Raw genomic sequence first — 20,119 nt, forward strand, 5'->3', positions numbered from 1 at the left:
GGCAACAAAAGTATAGTGAACACTCACATACATACATACCTGCTCATGCATAGAAATGTGCATATCTGACTCACTATATAAACATAGATATGTATATGTGTTTGGGGGAATAGTATGCTAAAAAACAAAAGAGAAACCAACACAACAGTCCCAAAGTTGTGAGTGTGTGTGTGTGTGATGACCGTGTCAGCATAGGGGCCCATGGTTTTACAAGAGCAGAGGTCTATAGAAAGTCAAAGAAATGATGCTTAAAGTTCACTTTGTTGTCCCATTGTTGAGGTCACACCCTTAATTGAGGCTCTCTGTCTCTAATTTATAGTCTACTTGGAGAGCTAGTCATACGCCTAGGTTTTGGTTAAAGGGAGTGCAACCCTGTATATTTCATGGAGGTATGAATAGGACCCAGCTCAAGAGTTCACAATCCAGAGCTGTCGGAGACGAGGAACAGGAGGGAAAGGGCTCAGGGTCCCTGTGTAGAGAAGGAATCACTGGAAGGGAACACTGAGTCTGGGAAGATATTGTCCAAAGACCTAGCTACAACCTTGTCCAAGTGGGGAGATCAAAGAGCCTCTGCTAGATTTAAGATGAGGCCCACATCCTTGAGAGCCAGGTGCTCCTGTGGCCAAGGATGCTGTTGCTTGTCTGGCTGCCTCTCAGATACATAGCTGAGAGTAGACATATGGGACTGATTAGGAAACTGAGATGCTTGGGAAAAATGTAGACATCAGAGACATGAAAACAAAAACACATTCAAGTGTTTATATGTGGAATGTGCCTATCACTGAGATTTATGTGCCCAAAAGACCTCATGTTGAGCTACCTGTACATCTTCCTGGGGAGAGGACTTGTCTTCAGAGCCCCCCACCCCTCACACATAGTAATTGGCTTTCCTTGTACATACCTAATGGTTATCACATTTCCTTCTATGAGGCAGAGTGTCAGATGCTCTGTTAACTGAAGGCTTCACAAGACTCCCTGAAGGCAGGCTTGGGTAGTGTGCATGTATGTATGCGTGCGTGCGTGCTTGTGTGTGTGTCTGTCTGTCCGTTTACATAGATATAAAATACAGGAATGAAAGACTAGCTTGAGCTTATTAGTTATCTGCATTTGGCAAGTTACATAATTTCTCAAGAATCAGGTGGATTGATCTTTTCCAACACAGGAACTAATAAATTAGAGCGAAGCTCAGTACATATATCGTATTCAGTGGGTCTCACATGTTATTATCATTGCTATATTTTTGGCATGTGATATTGGAATATGGATGTAGAGGAAACTTAGAATCTTTTTTTGGTGGGGGGGTGGAGGAGGGGGCACATGAACACATGCATTGCTGTCCACAGTGCTGAACTATCATTGCGCACGGCTTGGCTTTGGCTTTTTAAGCCCACAGCCACTGTTCATGATTTTCAATCCTTCTCCCAGGGAATTCTGAGACAGGGGTGATGGATAAAGTGACCAGAACGGCACAGATGCACCAAACAGTGGAGTTTGGACACAATTGAGAAATGATTAGGGAGAGAGAATGAACTTCTCAGTCTACTTGAGGTATCTGTGTTATCCAAACCGGAAACATACGGCTGAATAAAAGATAAAGGTTAAATGAACATCATGATAGAGGGCTGGTCAAATGCTCTTGTAGAATGCAAGCATGGAGAGTTAGAAGAGCCTAGAGGAACAGGAATTGTTTAAGATAGGTGTCAGTATTAGTTGGGTTATGGTGATACTGAGTGTTAAGAAATATTTTTAGGGGCTGGGTAGTGGTGGCGGCGGCGCACGCCTTTAATCCCAGCACTCAGGACACAGAACCAGGTGGATCTCTGTGAGTTCAAGGCCAGCGTGGTCTACAGAGTGAGATCCAGCACAGGCACCAAAACTACACAGAGAAACCCTGTCTTGAAACAAACAAACAAACAAACAAACAAGACAAATATTTTTAGAATTTGGTGTAATAAAAGTATTTAATCTTCTAGTTGGTCAAAGAACAGGTAAAACTTTATGCTACAATTTGTGGACAATTCCATGAGGTACTGAAAACAACATTTCTCAGTATAGGATTTAAAAAACTTTTGTATGTGTTGTATATGTATCATGAGTGGGGAGAAGGAGCGAGAACAGGAAGGTGTGTACCACAGTAAACCTAGGTCAAAGGGCAGCCACTGCTCTCAATCCTCAGCTTCTGCCTTGTTTGGGATTTTTTTAGTTGTTTGCAGATGCACAGGCCATTTGAGCTGGCTCACAAGCTTGCAGGAATTCTGTTTCCATTTTCTCCTCCTATTTCATGGCAGGATGTTGGGATTATACATGCAGGCACACATGTCCAACATTTACCTGGGTCTTGAGGATTCAAATTCAGGTCCTCAGACTTTTATAGCAGGCACTTGACCCACTAATCTATCTCCCGAATTTAAAGTTGTGTGTGTGTGTGTGTGTGTGTGTGTGTATATGTGTATGTGTGTGTGTATATGTGTATGTGTGTGTATGTATGTGTGTATGCGTGTGTGTGACTTGCACACTTTGGATGGAAGGTGTCTTTGTCACATCCTTCTTTTGTACTTTGGTGATGACTCTTCTATATTATTTCTTTGGGTCCTCTTTATATGTCATCATTTTTTTTTACAACCATTTCTTCTCACTGGTCTCTTCATCTATAGATCTGTCCATCTGTCCATCTATTCATCTGCCCATGAATCCAACTGACCAATTAGACGTGTTAAAGTATACACTGCATATGATGGGTGTTGGTACTCTGTTAGATATTTTTCGCTTAGGCAGTGTTATTCGATCTACCATCTATCATGATAAGCTCTTTCATTTCCCCAGCTCTTCTAGTCTGTGGGTTCCATGCCGATTCCCTCACTCAGTGTTCACACAGTCCTTTTTACAGGCTAGATACGTTTGTAGATATAGGAGAAACAGACGTAAGTGTTGCCACCAAGTATGTGGATTATTGAAATCAGATTGTGATTTGTTTCCAACTTTTCCCATTGATCTTTCATAGCTCATTATCAATAAAGCCAGAGTTACTCTCAGAGCACAGCATCATTTTTCATGGAGGCAGTGTTATTTGGTCTAACCTCCTATCGTGATAAGCCCTGTCAGAGGAGTCTTGGAATAGGTCCCCATTTCACTAAGTTGGAGAATAGTGGTAGAGGTGATGAGAAGATATATTTTGAAAGTAGAGTCCATTTGATTTGATCAAATATGAGATAAATGAAATCAGAGAAAAAGGAATCAGTAATACCCACCGTCATTGATGTCTTTCCCAAGTGAATGGTAGTCACCGCCGATCCAATCTGTATGCTGGAAGAGACTGAGAAAAGCAGATTCAGAGGTGAAAATTTCAAATCCAGTTTGGGCCAGGGTATATTTCATATACCTGATTAATATTTAGAGAAATATTCTGGGCAAGCCGCTGGATATGAAAATAGAGTTTAGCTGGAGATGCATGTTTTGGAGTCATTTGTACATAAAGTGGATTTAAAAACATGAAGTAGCCAATATAGAGAAAATTAAAGTTTCCAGGACTGAGCTCTGCGCAACCTATCATTTAGAAGTTGAGATGGTGATGAGTTACTCATAAAAAAAATGAAATAAAAGATGACATAATTGGAAGCAAATCAAAGGTGTGATGTTGTGGGAAAATGTATTTCTATAAGAAGGGGCAGATGAGGGCTAGACCATGATTCTGGATAGCCCAGAAGGACTCGATAAAAAGCAGTCTTCATGTAAAATCAAAGGCCCAAGTGTGTGTCAAAGAAAAAAAAAAAACCAACAACAGCGGAAATAGAATACAAAGTAATAAAGACACTTTTAAGGCAAAAATTAACATCATCATTTCAAAGGGCTGATTACACTTAAGCCATGAGTATTTCGTACTGTTGCCTGGTTCCTGAGTGAAGTGCTTTCCAAATACTTTGTTGGCTTAAACAGAGCTGGGTTTTAGAATGCATCTGTCAAAACTAGCAAGGAAGGCATTGTATCTGCAAACAGTTGCATGCACTACCCAGGCTTCTTTGGAAGTAGCTCAGTGCTTAGGTGAGGCTTCTTAACACACTCTCATGTGTTAAGAAGCAGTGATGGGCTGGGCGGTGGTGGCACATGCTTTTAATCCCAGCACTTGGGAGGCAGAGGCAGGTGGATCTCTGTGAGTTCGAGGCCAGCCTGGTCTCCAAAGCGAGTTCCAGGAAAAGGTGCAAAGTTATACAGAGAAACCCTGTCTCGAAAAACAAAAACAAAACAAAAAACCAAAACAAAACAAACAAACAAACAAAAAAGAAGCAGTGATGGGTAAGGGTTATAATTTGGTGTCAAATATCCATCAATTTTTATCATTTAACCATTGTGCTGGTTAATGTTTGCCAACTTGACACAAACTAGGCCATCTGTAAAGAAGGCACCTTCTGTGATTTGCCTCCATCAGGTTGGCCTGTGGGGCATTGTCTCCATTGATAATTGGTGTGGGAGAGCTTTAGCTCACCCTGGGTGGTACCACCTATGGGCAGTTGGTCCTGGATTGTATAAGAAAGCTGGCTGAGGAGGAGCCAGGAAAGAAGACAGTAAAACAGCGTTCTTCCTTGGTGTTCTCTGCTTCTGTTCCTGCCCTGACTTCCTTCACCATTGAAGCAGAAGTTTAAGATGAATAAGCTCCCTTTTTATCCTAAGTTGATTTTTGGCCCTCATGTTTATCACAGCAACAGGAAACAAACTAGAAGAATGGGTCATAAGTCTGAGAGGTGGGTACTTGAATATGGGTCTTATAGACATTGTAGTTTAGATAAAGCTGCAGTCCTTCTGAAAACTGGGGAGAACCCCTTTTTTTTACATTTTTTTTTCATGTGGACACAATTTTAAACTCCCACTGAAGGACAAGGATGTGAAATGATTTTTCAGACATGCTGCCCTAATAAGACAAAAAAGCTGCTTTCCCTAAAGGCTCCTAGGTGGTCTGACACTACACTCTCTCATCTCTCTTCACTTTTCTTTCAAACTGGGAGACCAAGCACAGCATCTTGCATAGTTGGGAGAAGCTTTGTGTCTTCATCATGACCTGTCTCTCCCTACTTTCCTCTTGAGTGCCAGTGGCTCTCCCTCCCTGTCCCTTGTAGGGTGGGGGTGGGGTGGGGGCTTACTTCATTCGGAAGGAAGCAAGGTGCAGTGTGAGGTCACCCTTTGGTTCCTGCTAAATGTTAAACTTTAATTCTCAGAAGCATTTCAGAAATGTTTCCTAAACATTTACAAGAAATAAGAGGTATTTTGATAGGCTTATAAACTTTATTCACTTTTCACAAATACTGAAGTTACTGCTTTATGGTAGTAATAGGAATTGCATGCTTTGCTATAAAGGCAAAGGGCAAAATAGTTCAGGGATAGCTGTGGCTCTAATTAGGACTTTAGAGCACATAGGAGTGTAGGGAGGGTAACACTGTACAACCTATGGCTGAATCTTTTAAAAACTGTCGAGCTACTCAAGTTCCGTTTTATTTAATAAAAACCCTTTATGGAAAACTTAGAGAACATTGAGTTCATTAACAGCATTTGCAGGTTTCCATGAGGAGCAGATGGATCCACTGGGAAGGCCAAAGAGCAAATATGAGTGGATGATGAGCTCCAGAATGAAGGGTCTGCTTGAAACCTGTTAGCATGACAGCACTTTATTTATAAGCTTTAAACTTGGTTAGAATTAAGTACTTATGTCTCTTTTCCCCCAATAGCCTCTTCTCTCTTGCTTTCTCTGCACATACATATTCACATGCAATTTCATACCCTGTCTTACTGAGACTGTTTTCTACTAGTGTTTGAATGCATATTATGGTCTGCATGGACTTTCTTTTGATGATGGTGGTGATGATGGTAATGGTAACAACGATGATGACAGCTGTTCTAAATAGAAGCACATCTGTAAGTATGTCATTTTTCTACACGCCTCTACATGGATACCTTGGACTTGGAACTTCCTTCTAACACAATATACTTAAGCTCAAGAGGTAGCTAAGGTCTATAAGGAGGCTCATGTTGCAAATAATTTATGTGTATGAATTTTTTGCCTCAATGTATAGATGTGAACTCCATGTGTACCTGGTATAGAGGCAGCAGAGGAACACTGGATACCTCGGAAATCAAATTGCAGATGGTTGTAAGCTGCCCTGTGAGTGCTGGATATTGAATCCAGGTCTTCTGCTAGAGTACCAAGTATTCTTAAGTACTGATCCACCTCTCTAGGCCCATGAAAAGTTTTTTTGAGATCAATTAAAAAAAGACTTTTGAAAAATAATTTTGCAAACCAAGCTACTATAGAAGCTTCCATATATATTGTATTACTTATTAATATTATTACTTATTACTATGTTATAGATATTATACATCATATTATAATATATTATATTCCATATCTATTACTTTGGAATAGGGCAACAATGCCCTTAGTAGACATAAAAGGCTAATAATAAAAAGCCCAGTGGCAAGAATGAGTTACTGCTTTTGGAGTTTTTGGGTAAATAAGTCCCATAGACTCCCTAAACATTACAAATTGTTGCTCTTGGTTTTCCTCCAGAACTTGACAGTAAGACCCTGTTACTGAAGACACCACATACTTGAGTTGTAGAACATGGTGAAATCAAACTAGTGTAGCTTCATCCCTACTGGCTAGCTCTCATAGTGCTGGTAAGTGCTATGCAAGCTACTGGAGGGGAAAATAGTTATCAATAATTCCCTCCTGTGACCTCTTCAAGGTATAATAATGACTGGCCTGGCCAGAGGTGCCTCTTTTTACAATAGTGGCACACACAGCATAAGAGTAACCATCCACTTTCTGATTAGATTTAAGTCCTGCTTCACGAGATGAAACACACACATGATACCATTCTCAAGCAAAGGATAGGCCTGATAACGACAGATCATAGGCCCTAGGGGAGAACCCACTACTATTATGCTACTAAATGGATGTCATATTAAACTGACTCTTAATGGCATCATTGTATCCATAGGTTAACACATCTCTCAACCCTCATCTGAAAAGCTTTTTATTTGCATTAGAGGGTGAGTAACACAGAGGCCCAAACCTGGAAAACGTGCAGAGAATAAGAGACCATAGAAGGCTCAGACCTAAAAGGAACATATATATACCTTACCCTCTCTCCCAAGACTCAGGGATTATTGTGGAAGAGGGGGTGGAAAGGGTTTAAGAGCCAGAAGTGATGGATGATTACAAAGAAACATTATCTTCTGGACACAACAGGGAAGAAGCTCATACAAACCCAGAGAGTTTGTGATAGCATACACAAAGTCCGAGCAACCCAATCTAGCCCAAGTACCAGCACAGACAGGGGAGTTGGGCACAGTATCCCATCCTTAGTGGTGGAGCTATTGGCAATGGTTAGCTCACAGGTGAGAAAGAAGCAGCTTTCTATAGGAGTGTAGCCCCCCCACCAGCTGACCACTCTCCGGTGCAGGACCACACGTCCAAGAATATTTTGGCAGCATGAATTGATCTTGAATGAAAAAAAAAAAAGACTCAAAATTGGGTGGTGGGAAGGGCACTTATGTAGGAAACATTGGGGAGCGAGTATACTCAGAATATGTAGGAAACGTTGGGGAGCGAGTACAATCAGAACATGTAGGAAACACTCTAGGAACTCACACTTGAAAATTAATTTAAAAACCGGGCAGTGGTGACACATGCCTTTAATCCCAGCTCTTGGGAGGCAGAGGCAGGCTGATCTCTGTGAGTTCAAGGCCAGCCTGGTCTACATGAGTGAGTTCCAGGTGTGGTGGTTACACAGAGAAACCCTGTCTGGAGAAACTAAAAACAAACAAACAAACAAATAAATAAATAAACAATTCAAGGATATAAATGAAACAGTGTTTGGGCTTCCCAGTGTGATTTTTAAGGGATTTTCAGCTGTGCGATGCTTCTGAAAATTATGAATTAAATATGTGTATGTGTGTGTATGTGAATAGGTTGGCCTATAGGCATGTCTGTATGGTAGTCCCTTGATTGTATCAGTTGGGGTGAGAAGATCTGTCTAAAAGTAGGTGCCATCATTCTTTGGGTTTGAGTGCTGGACATACTTGTGAGCCAAGTAGCTCTTTCTCCCTTAAGTAAAGGGCTTTTGTCAGGGGCATTTTATCAAAGCACCAGGAAATAAAACTAAGACAAATTGTAATGGATAACAGCTTGTTGGAAAAAAAATCTTCTTGTTGGGAGCTAAAGTTCTTTACCTAACAAAATGATACAATTATTGTCAGACCACAACTTTCTCAAACATCTAAATTTGGGCAATTTGTTTAAGGCTTTTAGTCTATAACTAGCATTGTAATTGGCATACTTATGCATACGTTATTCATCCCCATTTGCAAATACTTCTTTGGAGCTTAGTTTGCAAAGCCTCACCGCTTTGATGCAGACCTGCAACTGCTCCCAGCTTCTACAATGGCTGCTTCCCTGCCCTTTGGAGAGTCCTGTTTCTCTTTTGACTTTGTTTTGGGTTAAAGAAATCGGGCAGGAGCTTCAGGGTTATTGATTGGATGGTGAAACAGGAAAAATGGCAGCCTCTGTCCCGGGAGACCTTGATACAGGAAAATAGTAGGCTCTGTTTGGGGCTCAGGTGTGTAAAGCAGAGAGGGTCAAGCCTTTGCATTTTGAGTACTGTTGCTGACTAGAATCTCCCTTTGCTCCCCATGGCTTTCTGTGCTGGGCTTTATAGGATTACAGTTGAGTTCATAGCTCAAGCTCAGCCAGAAACAATCCCGTCTGTATCCCCTGGAGCCACAGTGTTGTCTCAAAGTGAAGAGTGGGGGCAGCAACCCTCAGGGCTTCTAGCAGCTCTGACTTGGAGTGGATAGCCTGTGAAATGTTCGGGAAGACCTGAAACCCTCCTCCCAGGGCGGATATCACCTTCTTCCTTTGGATTTTATATAGAACCTGATCCTCTTTGCCCAAATGGAGCCAAATAAACAGGAGTCTCAGAGGAGCCCGATGGCTCAGCTGTGGAAGTCCCACAGTGAGGTCTGGTTTTGATGTATCGCTGAAGGATACGATCATGGTTGGAGAGCTAGATGGCTTTTGCGAGTTTGAGAGAGAGGTCATGTTTTTAATTTAACTTAATTTCCTACACCAAAGAAAATGTTCAATAGGATATTCGACTTTTGCACCTTTAATGAGACCAGATGCGCTGGGGCCTGCAGCCATGAAGAGAAAACAGATTTTCTCGTTTGCACTTCTGCTTCGTGCCTTTTCTAAATTGGGCGCGTGCAGTTCCTAAAGGATGCCGCTCTCCTTTGGCAATGCTCTTTCTCCTTTTTCTGTCTCTCCTCCCTTCCTTCCTTCGTTGTCTGCCTCCTCCCTCCCTCCCTCCTTTTCCTCCCTCTTTTGCTCTCTCCTTACTGTTACCATCTTTTTTATCCTTTGAAAGCTTCATCGTGTATACAATGCATCTTAATCATATCCATTCCCCTTAGTGTTATCTTTGATTGTGTTTTTATAAGCGAATCAGTGTGCTTGGAGATTTACAACCATATATTTAATTTCCCCTTTATAGATAATATAATATTTGGTGAGATGAAAAAGTTGAGTACATACTGTTCTGTAAAATGATATGCCAGAGAACATAATGATTATAACTCTGATATTGAAAATAGGTTATCTGAGTTCAAGTCTAGGTTTTGGAGATTCAAGTGGAGTGATCTGGAACAAGTTAACTGCACTTTTTGATGAATGGTCTGTGTTGGTTGTTTTGAAGTTGCAGGTTTAATTCTAGTTCTACCGATGGCCACATGAAAACAAAGGAGAATAGTAAGGTGTAGTTTATGGAATAGTAAATACCTGGTTTCTGTTCCTGTATGAATATGTGCACGCTCAAATTCTGGTATTGAAATCTGCCTCATAAAATGACTATTAGAAGGTGAGGCCTGGTGGGGAGACTATAAAAGTGGAACACTTGAGGAGGGTTTGGGGTCTGTATGAAACACAAAAGCTCTGTAGAGCTTTCTTGTAACTTTCCTGGCCTGAGCTCTCCGATGAGGGCCCTCACTGGAAGTGACTGTGTTGACATCTTGACTTTGGACTTCCCAGCCTTGGAACCACGAGAAAGTTCCTGTTGTCAGTAAGTCCGTGGCATTTTGTGAATGTCACTTGAACATTCAGTCAGAGCAACTCTGTAAATGTCTCAGACATACAAACTTAGAAATTGAATGATGAGAGCTATGCATCCTCAACTTTTTGCCCAACTGCTGTAACCCAACTATTGTTGGTTGGTAGAGTAGAGAGCGCTTCCATTCTGTGTTTGTTTCCCAATATTTTGCTTTACCAAAGTAGTGAGTGTAAAGTATCAGATAGTGTCTTAACTAGGGTTTTTCATTTCTAATGATATTGGATAACTTTACATACGCTTACAGTTTGTGAGTCTCTGTTAGGTAAAGTGCTTGCTAGTTAGTTAATTTTATTTTGCCTAATTCTCCTCTTTAGCATCCTTTACTTCTCCCAGTTATTAATTAAGAAAATGGTCCTTAGAGCTTCATGCTCTGTGATTCAAAAACTGATATTTTTATAGAAGTGGCTCTGTGTTTTCCCATGTTGTATTTCTTTTTTTCACACTTATCTTCTGTGCTGTAGGGATTGATGTTCCCTCAAAGCACTGTTCTTTAGGCTAACATGCAAGGATAGCATCAGAAAGACCCTTCCCAGAAGAGCTCAAGAAAAATTTCTGACTTTGATTGATTATTTTAAAATTTCACTGACAATTAAGTTGAAATTTCTATTTTTCTTCTTTTATATATGCTCCAATGGGATGAAGCTTAATAGGTAAGTCTTTCCCATTTCTACACATCAAATATAAGATCACATTTGATTTCCAGAAGTTAATAAGTTCTAATCATTGCTGTGTTTCTATCTCATGAGTTTCTTCAGATAAATGATAAGAAACAAAAACAAAAACAAAACTAAAAATAAAACCAAATCAAAATAAAACCCCTTCACACCAAATGAAGCCAGCAGTCAAGTGACCAACCAATTACCACCTCCACCACCAACAAAACCCAAGCCCAATCTTCCACAATTAAAGTCTAACTTTACCTTCTAGGTCAGTAACCAACATAGAATTTAGTAAAATTTTTGTATGCAGGTGTATTGTCTCATTTCTTTTAAAATACCTTTCCTTTTCTTTTTTTCCTTTCCTCTTTTCTTCCTTCATTTTTCTTCCTTCTCTCTCTCTCTCTCTCTCTCTCTCTCTCTCTCTCTCTCTCTCTCTCTCTCTCTCTCTCTTCCAACAGAGCAAGGACTTCTCCATCACAGGGAACAATGGAAGATCAAAAGGCTTGGTGTATGCCAGTTGATTAAACATCCAATAATGCTCTGACATCTTCCAGGGCTCAGTTTTTGAAATTTATAAACAACCATGATGAGAACATAGCATCAGAGACATGGTAGAGGTTGTAGACATATATCTTCACAGCACTCTGACCTGGTGGAGTTTCATCCTGCATCAGAGAAGCCTACAATACACAGGGAACATCTTTCCTCAGCTTCCCACTTTAGAACAAAGCCATTGGTCAGATCAAAAAGTTGTACCCAATCTTCAGAAGAATGGCTTATTTTGTTTTTACAGGGTTGACTAGGATAGAGGTAGGATAAGCAAGATATATGAGTGTGTTAGTTGAAGATGGTGAGCCAAATACTTGAGGAGCACATGCTTGAGCTGTTACAGTCCCTACTTATTTTACTGTACTGGAAATTGAACCAGGATTATTTTGCATGCCAGGCAAGCTCCCTACCACTTAGCTATCCTCATAGTTTTCTTCAGCCTCATGGTATAAATTTTCCTGGAGTTCTATTCAACACTTTCAAGGCTGCAAATAGATGTTGGTACCCAACTGCCCTCTTTAACCAAGGAAGCTGGCTTACCTCTTGTATTAATGACTTGTCTCTTGGTGAAAAAGAACCTGTCACATGCAACTGGAGGGAGGGAGGGTTTATTGCAGGAGATGCAGTCCATCATATGGAATGTAGAGTGGCAGGATCAGGAGATGGCGGTTCACAGTGAATTCACGGTGAGGAAGCGGAATGATGGAAGAAGGCTGGTACTCAGCTCACCTCCTTTTTTTAATTAGGTTCACAATCCCAGCCCTTGAATGCTGTCACCCATATTTAGGGTAGATTCCAACTTCAATTAATCTAGTATAAAGCTGATCCCTCACAGACATGCCCAGAAATTTCTTTCCATGGTGATTCTAAATGACAGCAGATTGACAAAGCTAACCACCATACCTTTTTGTTACACATTTTTGCCTCCAGATAAAATGCCATTTAAGCATCAAGCTTCAACATTTAAAAGAGAAAAAAGTAAAAGTAAAATTATAGCATAGGTAGGTGATTATCTATCATCTATCTATCTCTATCTATCTATCTATCTATCTATCTATCTATCTATCTATCTATCTATCTATCTATCTATTCGTCTATCCCTTCATTGGTTGGTGTTCTCCACTGTACAGTCATTACCTAAAATGCATAAAGCTTAACAAAAGTTTATCCTTTAATTATTTGCACACATTTGCATGATATTCAAGATGAACAAGATGTAAGTATTCAAAGAAAATATTCATATATGAGATCTCTATGATTTAACTCTTGTTGAATTATGTATCAACTTCTTCACTCTCTACTTCACCATCTACTGTCTATTCCATCCTGATCTCACTATCCTCAATCCACTCACACTCTCAAGTGCTTATGACCCTCTGTTACATAGTACTGTTTAGTCTTGCCCTATGCTTAGCTGTCCTGATACTGCTGTAGAAAAAGTAAGGTAGATGGTTTTGGATAACTTATTGCCTAGGATTTTTGTTTCTTTTTGTCTGTGTGCTAGAGTATAACATCTAGCAGCTAGATGAAAGCTTCTGAACTTAAAATGAACAACACCTGGAGAGTGTTAGCAAACACAAATGCCGAGAACCGGTTCTTAGTGAATATGGAGAAGGGTTGGAGAACTTTTACTGATAACAACACACTAATGTGGTCAGCTTGTGGTCTTTAATTTGCTTATCATTCTTATAGACAGAACTTCAGAAATCAATAGAATTTATTTACATGCCTGTTATCATATACAGTTGTCTTCTGGTTCTTAGTAAAATAATATATTATTAGAATAATTTCAAATCACTGGTTATTTCTCATTATGTTATTGACTCTCTTCAGGCCAACTGTTGGCCTTATTCTTACTCATTGTTAGGCAGTTCACATGGCGTGCGGGAGGCATATGTTGACTGAAAAGAAAGAGAAGGAAGAACATGATCCGTGGGTGGAAGCCCACAGCATGTAGGCTTCACCCTTCACACCCTCATGCCACATTTTATCCAAGCTCTGGAAACTGCTTTCCCTCACTTCCTGTTGCAATTCACTGGCAGCTTTGGGACCACCCTGTCTTAGGCTGAGAAGTGAGAAATTCTGAAAGCAATCGAACACTGTAAATTTTCACAGCAGTTCGACAGAGAGCTGTTGGGCACAGATGTTTCTGTAATTGTGATATGCTGGGAACATTCTCTAGGCTCCAAGCACAGAAGGCCTGCGTCTCATTCTCCACCTGGGTGCCTCAGTGGGCGCATCACGACAGCAAGGCTGTAATGGGAACCACGTGGCAACATGTGGCTGCCTTAAAAGAACTGAACAAGATTCATGTCTCAGATCTGGTCCCTCCTTCTGTCGTTCTCCAGCTAATTCCCAAGGAGCTGGCTTTGGTGATGGCAGACCCCTCAGCTCATTCCAAATGTGGGGGTGTGTGGTTCGTTCTTGGCTCTTTGTTGAGACTGGAGTAGACTCTCATGTTTTCGATGCTGGGTGGAGCTATAGCAGCCCTCCAGCTGCTCATGGATGGGTTTTAAGAAACAGGAAAAGGCTTTGGGGGCTATGAAAGGCTATGACTATTCCAATTGACCTCCATGCAATGTAGGTCATGGCCATGATTTAAAAAATTGACAGCAGGATTTTGAAACTTGTGACACAGTCCCTCTAAATGGATTTTTTTTTCTTTTAGGGTATAATATTCCTGCTTTAGCTGGAGATAGCCTCGTTTCCTTCAAGGCTCTTCCTGTCCATGGTAACATGAGGGGAGCTATGAATAGCACGGTGGGGAAACATCTGCCACCTTTGAAATGCACACTGAGAAGCTGATGAAAAGTGCAGTGAACTTGGAATAGTTTTCATGACTGTTTCCTGCTAGAGGGCTTTAACCTGGGCAGACAGTGTTAGCCAGGGACACAAGGAGGACAAAGGATGATGGATGTAGAAATACAGAGGTGGGTACAGAACACAGTGTGGCATCAGACACAGACAACATTTTGTGGTTAGTTTGCAGCCCTGGAGACTCAGAATGAATGACTCCTGCTTACAACGGTCAGTGGTGCCGCATAACAAACACTCTTACATTTTGTTTCGTGAGGGGTTTGCCTAACGTAAACTCTAGAAAGACTTGTATTTATGAGCCTTCGTATAACCTTTATGTCTCACCTCTATCTGTGTGCATCACTATCCCCACAACTGTGAGAAACAAGGTTAGTCTAAGCAGTAGTTGCATACAGATCTGTTAAGTATCCAGGTGGAGTATCCCCTTTCAGTTCTAACTTCCTTGTAGAATACATTGTCCATTAAAATATAGTTGGATCTTTCTTCTTGGCTCACATTAGCATGTCATCATTAAAATACTACTTTTGAATATGTAATCTCTATTTAAAAAATCCAAAAGAAGTACCTTCCAGAACCCAGTGTCTTAGTTATTTTTGTAGTTCTATGAAAAGACACCATGGCCAAAACAATTTATAAAGGAAAACATTGAACTGGGAGCTTGCTTATAGTTTCAGAGTGTTAGCTCATGACCATCATTGTGAGAAGTATTGCAGGAGGCAGGTAGGTATGAAATGGAAGCCAGGGCTGAGAACTTACATCTAATCAACAATCAGGAGGCAGAGAGGCAAATTGTGCCTGGCCTTGGCTTTTGAAATCTCAAAGCTCATTCTGGATGACACACCTCCTCCAACAAGACCATGCCCCCTAATCCTTCCCAAAAGAGTTCCACCAGCTAGAGATCAAGCATTCAAATATTTGAACCTATGGGGCTCATTTTCATTCAAACCACCACACTTGTTATACTGTTATAAATAATGAGAAAGTCCAATAAATTTGCTGGATCTCAGATCAACTTAAATATATTCAATGTTACTTGCAGTAGGAGTGAACAATGATCAGCTAAAAAAAGTAACAAAAGGAAGATGAAAAGTTTTCAATTTTCTATAAAAAGCCACATATCTCTGAGTTAACTTAAACAATTCTATGAAAGATTTATATAAAAAAAATCTTTAAATCAGATTAAAGTATGAACAAGACATTCATAGCAGTGCTCTTTATAATAGACAGAACCTGGAAACAACCTAGATGCCTCTCAACTGAAGAATGGATAAAGAAAATGTGGTAAATTTTAAATTTAATTTAAAATTAAAATTTAAATACACACAGTGGAGTATTACTCAGCTGTTTAAAACAGTGACATCAGGAAATCTGAAGGCAAATGGATGGAACTAGAAAAAAAATCATCCTGAGTGAGGTAACCCAGATGAAGAAAGACAAACATGGTATGTACTCACTTATAAGTGGATATTAGCTGTAAAAATAAAGGATAACCATGCTACAATCCACAGACCCAGAGAGACAAGGTAACAAGGAGGGTTCTAGGGAGGATGGCTGGATCTCTCTGGGAAGGGGAAACAGAAGAGATTTTGTGAGTGAACTGTGGGCAGGGGGTGGAATGGGAACATAAGAGATCAGGTGGTGGGTGCCAGAGGGGGAGAGTACTGAAAGTGACTACTAGAAGCAGGGACATATTTGGGGATCAGGTAAAAAAGAAGGCATTCTAATGATTGTGTGTGTGTGTGTGTGTGTGTGTGTGTGTGTGTGTGTGTGTGTGTGTAGAAATTTGCACTTTGAAGAACCCCAGAGCAAGATCGTCTTGGACTTCTAGTGCATATTGCCAGCTTTGCCTAGTCCATAGCTTGAGCTTTGTACTAGTTAGTCTTATGTCAACATGACACAAGCTAGAGTTATCTGAAAGAAGGAAACCTCATTTGAGAAAATGCCTCCATAAGGTCCAGCTGTAATGCATTTTCTTAATTAGTGCATGATGGGGGAGGGCCCAGCCCATGGTGGGTGGTGCCATCCCTGGGCTGGTGGTCCTGGGTTTTATAAGAATGCAGATCGAGCAAGCCATGGGAAGCAAGCCAGTAAGCAACACCCTTTCATGGCCTCTGCATCAGCTCCTGCTTCCAGGATTGTGCCCTGTTTGAGTTCCTGTCCTCACTTCCTTTGATGATGAACAGCAATATGGAAGTGTAAGTCAAATAAACCTTGTCCTTCCCAGTTACTTTTTGGTCATGCTGTTTCGTTGCAGCAGTAGAAATCCTAACTAAGACAAGTTGGTACCAACATAGTGGGGTATCGCTGTACAGACCTGGCCATGTTTTTGGAAGAAATATGGAAGGACTTTCAGACTTTGGGCAAGAAAAACCATTGAGTGTTGAGACCTCAGTGGGATGTTCTGTGGGAATTTGGAAGATAAGCACATTGAGAGAAGTGCAGAGGATGGAGGCTTGGCTTGTGAAGTTTCAGAGGAAAGGTTAAAGACTCTGTTGGGGCCATTTGTTATTTTCGTTTAAGATTCTGTCAAGTCTAGTTAGATGGGGCTGAAGAATCAGCTGTGATTAACAAGATACCAGAACTACTAAAGCAATTTCTTTGTTGCTGGGATACTTGATACTGGTTGGCTGGAGCTGACAGTTTGGTGGTGCTTAAGAAGAGACTGGCATTGTTGAGGTCAAATCTTCTGAAAGTGTTTCCTGAGAGTCAGCACACAGAAGCTGTGTTCCAGAGGCAGCTATGGTCGTGTCTTGCCTGGACAGCTGAACTTGATAGTATTAAGAGTCATCCAGGTGGTACTGGTTTTGAAGTCATGAAGGGATCATGGAGAGCAGCTGAAGCTCGGCCCTCTGAGAGGCCAGGAGAGACCATTGGCAAAAGTGCAGCCTCAGTGGCAGTGGAAGGCCCAGGACTGAAGGAGTCATGCAAAGAAGTTGAGGCTTGGCACCATGAAGAGGGCCTATGAGAGGCTGTTGGCGAAAGCACAGTATCTCCAGTTGTAGAAAGGGACCCCAGCATTTTGGAAAGCCAGTACCATGGATGACCACCAAGAACAGAAGCTAGCTGGAGCCTAGAGGACAAGCTGTGTGTACTGCAGAGGGCAGAGCTGGAGGAAGTGATACAAACTCTTTGGAGAAGCCCAAAAAATCGTGAGTGAACCCCAGTTATGTATTTTTGGAGTGTGGTTTTGCTGGTTCAGATTGTGACTGTGCCCTGGTTCTTCTCTCTTGAAGAAGGCATTTAATTTAAATTTGAGTTTTACAGGAGCCTATAGCTGAAAGATGTTGAAGTTGTAAAAGAGTTTTTGGATTTTCGGAGCGATTAGACATTTTAAAGAGACTGGAATTTTAATGTGTTTGAATCCTAAAGACTGTGGACCTTTTAAAATTACTTATAATTTTAATGTGAGATCTTGGGGACAAACAAGAAAGAAAGGTTTGTGGCTTAATAGTGATGTTTGTGTGTCAAGTTGACAGGGGGTCATTTGGGATGTCTTGTTTTGTTTACTGACACAAGCTGGAGTTATATGAAAGGAGGGAACCTGCAGGTGAGAATAAAGGTCCAGCTGTAATGCATTTTCTTAATTAGTGCATGATGGGGGAGGTCCTAGCCCGTTGTGGGTGATGCTGTCCCTGGGCTGGTGGTCTTGGGTTCTATAAGAAAGCAGGTCAAACAAGCCATGGGAAGCCAGCCAGTAAGCAGCACTCCTCCTTGGCCTCTGCAACAGCTCCTGCCATTAGGATCCTGGCTTGTTTGAGTTCCTGTTCTGACTTCCTTTAATGGTGAATAATGCTGTGGAAGTGCATTATTCAGCTTGCTTTTTGGTCATGGTGTTTTGTAGTAGCAATAAAAACCATGTCCAAGACAAGTCTCTAACTACTTCAGTTCATCTGGTCTCTCTCTGTCTCCAGGAAGACAGAAAGAACCTTGCTGTTAGTTTCTTTCCCCTCCTCACTCGTTGAGGACAGTTCCTGAGACTCTACCCAGTATGGATCAGGGTCCCTAGAAATGAGCATTAGGTCCCTGCTCCCCTCCCTCTGGCCATTGCTGTTGCATCTTCAGTCTTCACTGTTGAATTCTGTGATAGCCAGGTCTGGACTGTTCATTTCCTAAGAGTGCTCACAAAACACTGGGTGGACAATCTTGTTTGTACTACCCTTTCCCTATTCTCATCTTGGCTAACTCCAACCTCTTTGTTCATGCTACAATTTTTGGATTTAGAGATTTCTTAGCTTTTCTTCTTGCTATGTTGGACCATACAGGAGATTGTCAGCTTGGCATATTCTCACACCAGTTAGTTTCTGAAGTCAAGATTCTTTGCTCCAGGTAAGCACTACAGACTTTTGAGGCATATCTTGAAGGAGAAGCCAGAGCTGGACTCTAAGTTGGAAGGCAAAGACTGGTTCTACTCCATTGGTAGCTATCTGAAGAGGTCACATAGAGGAACGAGGAATGCCTGAAATTTACATCACTCTTGCCTGTATGTACCAAGTCTGCACAGATGTTTAGAAATGGGCTTCTTGGAAAGGCATCAACTTCCCAAATGCTTTTAAAGTCAAACTTTGCATTATTCAAATAAAGTAATCTTAGTAGAAACAGAGTTCTTGAGCATATGCGTTGGCCTTCTCTTTCTTTCGGTCCCACCCCCTCCTTTCCTCACTCTCTCTTCCCCCTCCCTTCTTCCCTCCCCTCCAACTTTCTCTCCCTCTACCTCCCCCTTCTCTCTTTCCTTCCCTCCCTCTCTTTCATTTTGAGGTAAACAGGAATAAATAAAGCACATAACACATTGGAGAATACTTGTGAAGTGAGATTGAAGAAATTTACTTCTATAAGGGAAGAAATAAAAGTATTTGCCACCAGGACAGGGATTTATTTACTTTGCTAGTAGTTCTTAGATTGCACCTAAGGGCTCTCTGCTTTTGGAAGTCTCTGAGTAAGATATTGACAATCAGAAAAAAAGCTGGGGAGGTGATTTCTCTAAATGTTCAGGGCATCTCTGCCTTCAAGGAGCTTGTAGGCTGTCTATGAAGAAAAGGAATGGTAATTAAAGGTCCATCAAAGATATTTAATAGAATGTGTTTATGTTTAGCACAAACTTATTAAAGCCTTGAAGAATGAATGAGTGATTCTCAAAAGCTGGGAGATCTAGGAAAGTAATTTGGATAGAAAAAGCTGGTCTGGGGCCATATGCAATACAGTCTTCTCATCTTTTCCTCTGTGCACATTCTTTGTCTCCAGATGGTTTTTTACTCCTGTTTCAAGGAGCAGAGTTTATCCACATTATATAAAATGATGTGAGGGTGGGGATATGGAGAGCAATGGGGGATTATCATAAGAATTCAAAGATAATAATAAGAACAATAGGGAGCTCATGGTTTTTAGCCATTCTGTGACTCAGTATCTTGTTTATAAATAATAGTATCCATTCACAATATTTCATAGAAAATGAAATAATCCATGTATGGTGTTTATCTTAGAGTGGTACATTGTAGGTCTTAAATGTATGCATTTTTTTTTATTACTAATGCATTTGGCTCCTTATAGCTTTTTCTTGCTGTTGGAACCCTATGCCTCCAATTCTACATTCTCCTTAGTGTCTCTTTTAGCTTCAGGATTTCCAAAATTGTGTCAGTTGTACCTGCTGTTGCTTTCTGTCAGATTTCTTTTAGTTTCCAAACAGTAGCAGCTTTTTGAAAGGGTAGAAATGGACTTATTACTTGTACTGGCATGAATGTATTCACAAATCAATATTGTCTCTCACACAGGAAGTACTGGAATTTAATCTGGGGAACCCACATATGTTTGCATAGAAAATTCATTCCTGAGCATGGTTGGTTTAAAGAAAGATGGTAAATGTGTCTTGGGGCATGATTAGTTCAAGGTTATGGAGTTTAAAAATCAGCAATAGCAGACAAGAGCACTTGGGTTCCTTTATCTTACAGC

The sequence above is a fragment of the Peromyscus eremicus genome, chromosome 22 (assembly GCF_949786415.1).
Source record: "Peromyscus eremicus chromosome 22, PerEre_H2_v1, whole genome shotgun sequence".
NCBI lineage: Eukaryota > Metazoa > Chordata > Mammalia > Rodentia > Cricetidae > Peromyscus > Peromyscus eremicus.